Here is a 12,319-nt window from a genome sequence, read left to right as displayed (position 1 = left end):
GATATTGATATGAGGCCAAGGGCCTGTTTGATACCACGAGATGGCTTATTTTTGCGCTTGGGCCGTTAGGGGCCCCTCCCGGAGTCTGCACACCCCCAGTGAGCGCCGTCGACGTTAAATAAATGGAGCGGGCTGTACGGCCGCAGCGGGGTACTGGAGGTACCGGTTTATGTGTTGCATTGCATATTTAATTGTTATTTATTCTCATTCTGGTGTGACTTTATTATAACTGTTTTTAATGTTTACTGTATTATGCTATTGGTCCACGTTGTTATATTTATAGTTTTACTTTGTGTTTATTTAGGATTTTCTATCCTCAGACTTTATTTATATTTATTACTTTCTGGGTTGGAAGTACTCACAATACTCCCTGCACCTTGTGTGCAGATTCAGTTACACCACAGGGTGAGTGAGGACTTGTTTAGCGGAGCAGTAAATATCCGGAAGTATCGAGGTAGCTGCATGGCGTTCGCAGCCTTGATCTCTCCCTTCTATCTTTTATTATTTTATTCGTATATTTTTCTTAGTCGGACTTGTAATAGGTGGATAATCTGTTTCTAGAGGCTCATGTTCGTGACACCAGATTCTGTGGGTTGATTAGTACTTTGTTTTTATTTTGGGATTTTCGAATGTTAGAGATTATTCTAAAAAATTCCGCATTTAATTTGGTATTTTAGCAGTGAACATTTATTTAATTATATAGATTATTTGGCTAAGGTTGTGTAAATGGTCGGGCTTGCCTAGCAATGTGTTGGGCGCCATCACGATCGGGGTTTGGGTCGTGACAAAAAAAAATTCTAGTAAAGGAAAAAGAGTACACATATCTAACAATACGCCTTTTGGTTGCCTCGTTAAAAACCTTGCAAGGAAAACCCAGTGGGACAAAACCTTGTAAGAAAAAAAGAGTACAACGCATATTAACTCCCCCTGATGAGTGCATCAATTCACATCCCTAAGCATTTGCATTCCAATCTTGTGCACCATCTTCAAAAGATCTTTGGTAGAGATTTGATGAACAAATCAGCCATATTAACTTGAATGAATATATCGCACCTTGAAATCATCATTCTTGATAGAGATGAATTATCTTCATATGATCTTGTTAGAATCTTCAGTTCAATATCTTCACATAGAGGTGAAACTCTTGCTATCATATTATCATGCATATAGTCGTAGCAAGATACATATGTGCACAAATTGCATTTAAGATATAGTTCTTCATGACCATGAATGTTATATACTTTAAGCAATTTAAATCCTTCAAGGATTTTTAAGTCATATAAGCCATATAATAGACTTTAGATGCATATCGAGTTTTCATGTCATGCTAGACATATAAGATACCCAAAACTGATTGCACATACATTGACTTTATACTTTCAAGTGTTTGAACTACATGTTCAGAATTACATGGCTTTCATATGAAACCAATTCTATTTGAATTGTTTCTTCAAACTTAAGATCCTCATATATATTTAGCGCTATTATAGATGTCGTCGACGAACATTTTATATCGGTTTCAACATTTTAATAAAGACATAACATAGAGATCTCTTCATTCGTATATTCAGGTACCTGAATCTCTCTTGAGATTTTATGAAGTGTTATGTCATGTGATCTTCTAGATCACTTGCCTCCTTTTGTTATGATCATTTAGATCATTTGCTCATCTTCTTTATCAAGAAGTTTATTTGAAACCGATTTGTCTATATGCTTTAAGCGTACCATAGACTTTGTCCTTCTAGGACTTAATAGGAGCATTTGCAATGAGAATATAGTTACTTTCTTTGGGTCAGCAAATGCGTCTAGCATACTTTGCAATAAATTGCACATGAATTATCCTTTTATGAACTTCAAGTTCATATTATTTTATTCGGGGATCTAGATGTATAAATGATAATTCATTCCATGTAACTTTTTCTCAACTATTTATCATGTCTCCCCCTCATGTTAGAAAAACTAACTTGGTACCTCAACTTTGAGAATCCACCTTTGTGCGTTATGGTGTTAATCAAAATATACACCGCACATCAATAATAATAAGATGAAATTATTTGGTTCCTGACCCTGAACCACTTGTGAGAGGAGAAAATAATGTACTTTCGTATATAACGTATATCAAACTTATATAGATAACTTTTTTCTCATAAGCAATAGTTTAGCTATTAAGTGGAGGCACTCAATAAATCATTTTTGCTAAATCAACTGTGATGTAAACCAACTTATCAAGATAAACTATCTTGATTGGAAAATCTGGAAATTATGCTCGAAATTAAATTATTGAGCAAGTTACCTCGCAAACACCATGTTGCAGGTTATTAATAATCGCACGTGTAGCCATCTCAGATATGCATCTTATGTGGTATACATGGCAGGTGAATGGGCCCATATTCACCTTTGATATTTCCAGCATTCATGGGATTCAATCCCAATTTTAGTTGGTATATTAATTAATGAGAACAAGCAACATATGAGAATTCGTAAAGAACTTTCTAGTTCTTTAATATTTACCCGTGTAAATTCTCTTTTATTTTGCACATCATTCTTAAATTGATATGGGTAAACCAATTATGCCAACTGAATAAATTATCAATATTGATAAACTTCAGATTTACACCATGACGTGTGCAATTATCAATAAACTTGGAGTTTATTATGATATGAGTTTTTATATCAATAAACATCCACTTTATTGTGGTATTCTTTTATTTGTGTAGTACAAACTGGAGAATAAAGCGGGTAGCTTTTCACATACATATCACCCCGCTACAAGTTGTAGTAATAGAAGATATTAAATCTTTCCTTTATTTATAGTCTCAGTATGACCAACCGCTTTCGCGAATACTTTAGAAACTCAATAAGTTTCTTTGAGACTTACTACAACACAACGTCTTATTGATAATCAATTTTCTCCAAAATAGTATAATTGGCTCTTCTAGAGCTCTCAATTAATTTTGTAGTACCACATATTCATCAACACCCATATGGTGAATATCTCTTTTAAAGAGAGAGTTATACCATTATGGTTATGGTCAAAATTATATGCAAGATCTGTTTCTTGCATTACCGTTGTCTTTTAACAATCACAATGCCAAAATATTTTGGCGTACAATAGGTATGTGACCAATGACCATTCATGCCATAATAATGATATTATTTTCTTATATCATCTCAAACCTCCTTCTAGAGGTGAGTGTGGTATATACCACTAGCACGCTCATATTCTTCCAAAAATGAATATGTATTCTTAAATAGGATGTTGTCACATTCACATCATGAATGGACCATAATCATCTATATGTGCATTACAAAATCTCATGTCAAATCGATGACAAATATTTTTCACAGAGTGAAGGATTATTTTGAGAATCCTTATTATTCTCATTATCACAATGATGACGATTATAATTTCGTCTATTGCCACGTCCACATCCATTGATACCTTCATGGTAATAATTTTGTCTTCTTTCTGACTTATCACATATTGCTATCACATTCTCTTAAGGGAATGAGAATGGAGCAAATTCAATGGGACGGGTTTTCACTTCTTGTGCTCATGATCATACATGACTTTGATCATGGCAAGACATAGAAATTTTACCACTTCAGGTGGTTATAATTTTTTACAAACTCCATTAGAGTTATAATCAAACTTTGTTGTCTTTGCTTGTATTTAAAAATAAAGTATAGACTAAAAGAGAAAAATACGGTAAAATACTTACCTTAAATCCAGAATTTAATCATGAAGGAAGTTCATGGAATAATTGACAATCATTATGCTCAATCCCAAAGCTTCTACTCAATTGGTTAGAGTCTCGTGCTGATAACGTGTTATAAAACAATAAAAGTAGAAGACCAATATTGCAGAAAAAGAGAGAGAGGGAATTCTTATTGAATTTGGGATGAATTACAATAGAATAGAACCCTCTATTTATAGGGAGATGGTGACTTAGCCACCAAGTAATAAACCCTAGAATCTCTCTAAATATAGACATTCACCATAAATACAATTCTATTTATAACAACTATGTTATTTAACTGATACTTTGTTAAACATTTAAAGGGTGTCAAACATTTTTACCCTCTATTTTAGTTTATTTCTTTCTTCACGCTAATTAATGAGAATCTCAAAGAATATATATATATATAAACTTGTATACAATTAAAATTTACAAATATTTTACATACAACGAATTAAAATGCATTAATTTTATTGAAAATATAATTTTCCCACGATAACGGTATAAAGTAAAATTCTTAATACGTACTCATACATTTCAACGAGCCAACCAATGAAATTGACTAAATCTCCAGTGGCATGTATAACAAAATGTTCCAGGCATATGGGGAAATTAATTAAATCTCCCTTTATTAAAAATCTAGTACTCTTACCAAAGATTAGACTTTAGAGCTGATGAGTAGTGTGTCATTTCAATCCAAGCAGAGAATACACACTGTCAGCGTCTGTTACCCTTTGCTTTTAACTCCTCATGGCATATATGTTATTTGATTCTTCGTAAGTTTTCTTCTTTTCTTATAATTTATTTATTTTGGTTTTCCATTTGATTTCCGGTATCGATATTAGCGTCGGACTAAATTGGATTCATGTCGGGAGGGATAAAAAGCTCCCTACCAAAGGTAACTCCATACCCAATAATCGAACCTCAGACTTTTGATTAAGGTTGAAAGAATACTTACCACTTTACCACAACTTAACTCTTATTGATCTTCTTATTACCCGTGTTTACCCTAAAGTATAGTAATTCATTTACGATGGTTATGTGATTTTTGAGGTGAAAATATATACTTTTAATTTAGATGAAAGTCAAACTATATGAAGTTTGACCAACATTTTAAATGTATTTTTATCGTGTTGACATGAGAAAAATTAAAATTTATAATAGTACTTTTCGTATAATTTTTGAATATATAAATTTTAAATTTAAGATACTGAATTTAATTAATTTAATTTACCTATTGATATAAATATCCGCTCAGAATAAGTTTTTACTACCTCCAACTACTAACCTATTAACCTATTGTATTTACCATCAATTGATATCGTGAATAGAAAGAATCTTTACACCCTTATCTAGAGATTTAGGTTCAAGCTTTGGAAATAATATTTTTTTTGATAAAAACAGCATTTTTGAGCTATACGAATCTCAAGCAGTACGTTATAAAATGTCAATGGTTATAATATTCAAAACCTACCGTATTCCTGATGAATCGTTAATAGTTTCCAACTTTTCGTGTCACGACCCATAATCTAATTATGGTCGTGATGGTGCCTATCGTGTTACAAGGCAAGCCTATTTTCCAAAATATTACTACTAAACTGATTATAAGAAATTAATAAAATATTTTCAATAATTTAATTCCTAATAAACTAAACCAACTCTAAATATAAATAATATAAAATATGGAAACGAGTTCCAAACATCGGGGTGTCACTAAGTCATGAGCGTCTAACACTATGAACTAAGATATATAAACTGTCTAACTGTCCAAAGAAGAAATGACAAAAGGAGTAACAAGGTTCTGCGGACGCTAGCAGCTACCTTGCTGTCTCCAAAGATAGCCGGCCTGAACTCAACGATCGCCGCGCTCTAACTCACCTGGATCTACACATAAAGTGCAGGGTGTAGTATGAGTACAACCACCTCAGTAGTAACAGAAATAACTAAGGAACTGAGTAGTAGTGACGAGCTAATCAAAACAGTCCAATTATTTATTTTCACAATTTACAATAAACATAAATAAACAGGTAAATTCCATAAAACCAATAAATGCCACAAAGAAATTAACAGGTAAATGCAGCAACAACAAACGTAAATGCAACCTCACAACAGTGTCACTCCATCACTCATCACTCGCACTCAGCACTCAACACTCTGCGCTCACTGGGGGTGTGTACAGACTCCGGAGGGGCTCCCAAAGCCCAAGCGCTAAGCACAGACAACTCACGTGCCACCATAGCAATACCTGGATCTGCACGGTCAACTCACGTGCTACGCGGACAACTCACGTGCTATGGTATAAATACCTGGACCCGCACAGTCAACTCAAGTGCTACGCGAAAACTCACGCGCTATGGTATTAATATCCTCACAACCAGGCCCTCGGCCTCACTCAATTATGTACCTCGCTAGCCTCACCACCATCAACAAATAAGGGAACACAACCCACATCAAGTATCACAGCATATTAGCAAATAATAGAGACTAAGGTAAACATGTACAATAATTTCTATGACTGAGTATAAATAATATGAGCATGAATATATTTTAAACATGATCTCTAACATGAAGGCAAACAAGTTCAACAACAAGTAAACACATAACATCACGTGATATCAATTAGGCCTCACAGCCTCACGGGACGGACCAAGTCTCAATCCCTTGTGGTGCACACCCACACGCCCGTCACCTAGCGTGAGTATCACCACCAAACAATCACATGATATCAATTTCTCCGGGTTTACACCCTCAAAGCCAGAGTTAAAACTGTTACTTACCTCAACAGCTACTCCGGGATACCCTCATCTCTGGACTCGGTCTCCAAAAGCTCCGAATCTAACCATAATCAGATTAATACCATCACCATGTGCTAAAGAATCGAATTCCATAATAAAAACTACAAAATACGCTAAAAATCCGAAATCGGCCAAAATTCGGCCCCCGGGCCCACGTCTTGGAATCACTCAAAAATGGCAGAATAATAATCCTCATCCTCTCCCGAGTCTAACCATATAAAATTCGTCAAAATCGGACTTCGTTTGGTCACTCAAATCCTCACTTACAACTCTCCAAAACTCAAGCCCTAACTCCCTCAATTTTACTTTGAGGCCATCAATTAAATCCCAAAAACGAAGATGGATTCATAAAATATAACCAAAAATGAGTAGAGTACACTTACCGCAATCCATATGGTGAAAATCGCCTCCAAAATCGCTCAAATCCGAGCTTCGCAACTAAAAATATGACTGAATGAACAAACTCTTACTTTATATAATTTTCTGCCACCTATTCTGTCTCGTTTCTCGTACCAAACGATCCCGAAACTCGTATTTTATGATACCAATATATTCCTTGTGAAATTCTAATCAAGTTAGGCTTTTGAATCACTCAATTTGACCTTATAATGAATGAGATATGTAGGTTTTAATATTTGCAAATAGTGCAGATTTTTAAATACGCCGTCCGTGGCAATTTCGTAATTAAACTGAAAAAAATCTGGTAACCTAATTCTTAGTAAAATGACCATAAAAAATCCTCATACGATGTCCAAATTCGAAGATTCTTTTTGTTACGGGTCCATAATTACGATACGGATCTAATACTTCAATTAAAAAAAAAATCGAAGCTCATTTGTTCAATATGATATCATTTATACTTGAAGTAACGGCGTCGAAACATAAGAAAAACGAGCGCAACACAAACCAAACCTATCCTAAACTCACCCGAGGCACTCGGGACCTCAACCAATAATTCCAACAAGTCATATATCACTACCGGAACTTAGTCGAACCTTCGGAACACCCAAAACAACACCAAAACACCAAATCAACCTCGAATTCAAGCCTACGAACTTCTAAACCTCCAACTTTCGCCAATTCAAGCCTAATTCTACCACGGACCTCCAAATTACATTCTGGACACACTCTTAAGTCTAAAATCACCCAACGAAGCTAACCGAATCATAAAAATCCAAATCCGAATTCGTTTACTCATAAGTCAACTTCCGGTTGACCTTTCTAACTTAGCTTTCTAACTAAGAGACTAAGTGTTCATTTCACTCCAAAACTACTCCGAACCCAAACCTACCAACTCGATACAACTCAACACAACTGAACAACATATAAAGAAATAGAAATGAGGGAAACGGGGCTATAACTCTCAGAACAACTGACCGAATCGTTACATTTCCCCTCTTTGTGATTCAACTTTTTAAATGATGATTAAATTATTTTTTGTAGAAATTAAGCCGTAATGTTGACTTTTAGAAGCTGGAACATTTGGAGAAGGGAAAAAAATGAAGGCCAAAGAACTTTGGGTATTGTCGTCGAAAATGTTGGTTAAGGGGAAAAAGTGATGAAGTTGTCGTGGAAGATGTTGGTTAGGAACTTAGGGGGGAAAATGATGAAGTTGATCATGGAATATTAGGAGATTGCGTATCAGACAGAGGCAGAGCTAGCTTATTAGATGCGGGTTCGGCCGAGTCAGTCATTTTTTTAAACTTTATATTTGTACTAGAAAATTTATTAAAATATCTAATTGTGAACCCTGTAACTAAGATTGGTTATGCACTATGCAATATATTCAAAACCCATAAACATCAAATTTTAACTCCGCCTCTGATATTTAATACAGAAAATAATCAAAAAGTATATATATTTAATTTAACAAGTTTGTCCAAAGTTTTATGCCTGTCTTTTCGACTGTCTTGTTTTTTTTTTTTTTTTGAGTACTAATAGGATTTTATATATTACTTACTAAAAATAGTTTAACATATTATAATCCGCAGTCACTTGTGGGGACATTGGGGTTAGGTATCCCTATAGACAAAACGTGATTATCACATACATTATTTTGATTTTCTAGAGTTCTAAACATATTGCAAACTGAAGTAGATGGTTGTTTAGAAAAGTTGCATTCCCCGCTTCTGTCCGTAGTTAATTGTTGCATCACAAAAAAAAGGCAGTGCAGCAAACTGTTTTATTCTTTCGGATTTATATTGCTTGTTTTCTTGGTTTTTGGCATCTTTAGCTAGTGCATCAGCTACTGTATTTTCTTATGTGAAATTATATCATGGTAGACGGCCTTTCTCATGACGCATTAATGATCTGCAAGAGTAGATAAGATTAGCAAGAACAGTGTGCCCATTGTTTTGTGCGTTTATCACCTCCGTCGAACCTGTTTCCACTTCTAATGGGAATAGATCAAACCTTGCCGCCAGTTGCAGCGCCTCCTGGAGTGTCCGCAGTTGTACTAGTTGATACGACGGACTTGGATTTAGTTTAATTATTTATTTATTTTTTCAAAAATTAAAAGTTACCGTGTAGAATTAGTTATTTACTTGGATTAATACATTTCCACGAGCTAACCAAGAAAGCAAGAAGTAACTTCCACAAAGTGTGGGCATCTTCCAAGATGGTTCAAAGAAATTACTTCAATGACTTCCAAGACTCAAATTCAAGTCTTTTTCTACGTGATTGACGTGACGTTTATCCTTTATTCCTTACCCCCCCTCTCTATATATATATATAAACATAAAAAACACACACACACACACTACACAACAAGAACCTCACTTTAGTCTTCAAATTAAAGTCTCTTTCTCTCTTCTATTTTATGTATACATCAATGAGAATCGATCATTATGGAAATACTAAAAGAAGAAGAGCCCCTCCTCCTCCTATGACAAATTCTACACCATTTATATTAATTTGGTCCAAATCCTCTTAATCCTATTCAACACAGTTGGAGTAATATATAGAGCATATAGTAATAGCCAATACTCTTTCTTAGCTTTCATTTTCTTTGTATATTTCAGTTATTTCTTGGTTAATTACTTGTCCTCTATATTTCAAAGCCAGAAAAAATCATTGGAAAAGACATTGTTGGGACTTGGTATATGGTTCTTGATTTCAGCCATTATATTTGGGTTTGTTTATCAATTTTATCCACTTTTTGGATTTTTGGCTGGTATTCCTATTTATATTATAGCCATAACTAGCAGTGGAGTTTTGTTTTATGACTATGTTATTTGTGATAAAGATAAAGATGATGGTAAATGGAGGTGCTTTAGTGGGGATGATAGGAAGAGGAGTTATTATGAAGAAAAAATGGGAAGTTATTTGGGAAAAAGTTTGAGTTATTACTAGAAAATTACAAGAATGTTTGTCTGTAATCAGAATCCCAATTTTATGCATAAGACATTATAATTTCCAATAAATATGAGTAAGGCAATCATAAGTATGTACATACCCTTACATTATAAAAGGTGGAAGAATCTATTCACATTATTTATTTATATCAGCTCAATAAATATATGAAATGTATTTTTACATGTACTTTTATCGCTAACTATAATTGATTAGAGTAATATACACCTAAATTGATGATTTAACTATGGTAATTTAGTATGATTTTACGTAAATGTCAAGTGTCAATAAATTTGTTTTGAATAGCCTTTAAAAATGTGAAAAGCTATCTTCTTAATTAAAATGTGAAATTACCTCATGGAAACCATGAAACAAACGAGTAACTTCAACTATATAAGTGAGACATCTTCCTAGAAAATTCCCCTCAATGACTTAACATATAGACTTGAGTACTCTAATTTCAACTCTTTTTCAAGTGATTGACTTCTGTTCCTTTATTTGTTCGCTCCAAATATAAAAAACGAAAAGGGCTAAATATACTCTTGTACTATCATAAAAGGTTTAAATGTGCCTTTCGTTATACTTTGAGTCCAAATATACTTTTGTCGTTATACTATTGGTTTAAATATACCCTTTTTTCGTTAAGTTTGTCCAAAGTGAACATCCAATTTTACGCGGCACTGACATTTGATGGGGTCGAGGTCACGTGACTTGCCACCTCAGCGTTGTATTGGGAAAAAAGTTGAATTTATATTGAAGATGACGTGGCATGACACGTGGACTGGACAAGTGGTCAAAGCGTAACAGTTGGGAAAAAGGTATGGGAAATAACAGGTACGGGAAGAAGAAATGAAATAGGCACGAGAAGCAGTTTAGACACGAGTCTCGAACCAATTCGAAGTCATTTAAAGCCAGCGGGTCGAAAGGCATTGAAGACATGAATCTGAAGACAAAAAGGAGTCCAAATTCAGTATTAAATACCTGATACGTTAGAAAATTGGTATTTAATAGGAATGATTGTGTAACGGCTCATTTAATGTCATTCATTGTCTATAATTGTCTCATCAAAGCTTAGATTTATTTCCTTTACCTAGAATCAACTATAAAAGGAGGAAATTGTATTGGAAAAAGGACATGACTTACCTCATATTAAAATAAGAACTTTTGCTTACTGCTTTATTATTATTCTCAGAAAGTCTATTATTATTTTGGTCTCTTGATTATCAGTAACCCGATTTTTCATCTCCAATTCTAACATTATCCAAAAAATTTATTTCTTAGGCGAAACAAATTGGTTCCGTTACCGGGAATCTGATAATCTATTCTTTTTTAGTTACATTTTATCTGTTGTTATCATCATGTCACATGACAATAATAACAGTGAAAACACCTTGGGGAACCGTGACAATCAAATGCAGCAAGATCAAGGAGATTTGCAGAACTTTAACGCGGTTCCTGCCCTTCAAAATTCACCACGTCAATCTCGTGAAGGCACTCCTAAATCACATTCTGATGAGCAGGAGCAATCAGAACATTTTGAGGGACCAGAAGAAGCTCTGCAAAGAATAATTGATGCACGGGTTAACCAAGCTCTTCAAGCGCTAGTTAACCGGTTACCTGCTGCGCCGTCCACACCTTCGCCTAATAACAATACGCTGGAGAATCCTCGTTCTGGCCTTGTTAATTCAAACGAAGGAACCCTCATTGAACCACGAGAAATGAATCCAGGTAATACAAATAATTCTTATTTACACAATTTGGTACTAACTTTGCAGACACAGCTCAAAGAACAAAACGAACGCATCGAGCAAATCCCTGGAGTCCCCCCAATAATCAAAGGAATAGATGCGGATAAATATTCACAACAACCTTGGAAACCGAGTGCTGCTCCCCTTTCAATCCCTAAAAAGTTTAAAATGCCCGACATTTCAAAATATGATGGCACAACCGATCCACGTGACCATGTGATGGCATTTACTACAGGGGTCAAAGGAAATGATTTAACTAAGCAGGAGATTGAGTCCGTGTTGGTCAAGAAATTTGGTGAAACACTCACCAAGGGTGCACTAACCTGGTATTCTCTTTTGCCTGAAAACTCTATAAACTCTTTTGCTGAGCTTGCAGATTCTTTCATTAAGGCGCACTCAGGAGCACAAAAGGTTGAAAAAAGAATGGAGGACATCTTTAAAATCAAACAAGGGGATACAGAGTTGCTCCGAGATTTTGTTGATAGGTTCCAACGCGAACGAATGACTTTACCCCGCATACCAGATAATTGGGCTGCAATAGCTTTTGCGAGCAATCTGAATGTTAAAAGTTCTGAAGCCACGAGAAGACTTAAAGAAAGCCTTCGAGAGTTCCCAGCAACTACGTGGAATGATGTGTATAATAGGTACAGTACGAAGTTGCGAATCGAAGAAGATACCGTGCCTC

Source organism: Nicotiana attenuata, chromosome 5 (assembly GCF_001879085.1).
Source record: "Nicotiana attenuata strain UT chromosome 5, NIATTr2, whole genome shotgun sequence".
Classification (NCBI taxonomy): domain Eukaryota; kingdom Viridiplantae; phylum Streptophyta; class Magnoliopsida; order Solanales; family Solanaceae; genus Nicotiana; species Nicotiana attenuata.
This window is presented reverse-complemented; position numbering follows the sequence as displayed.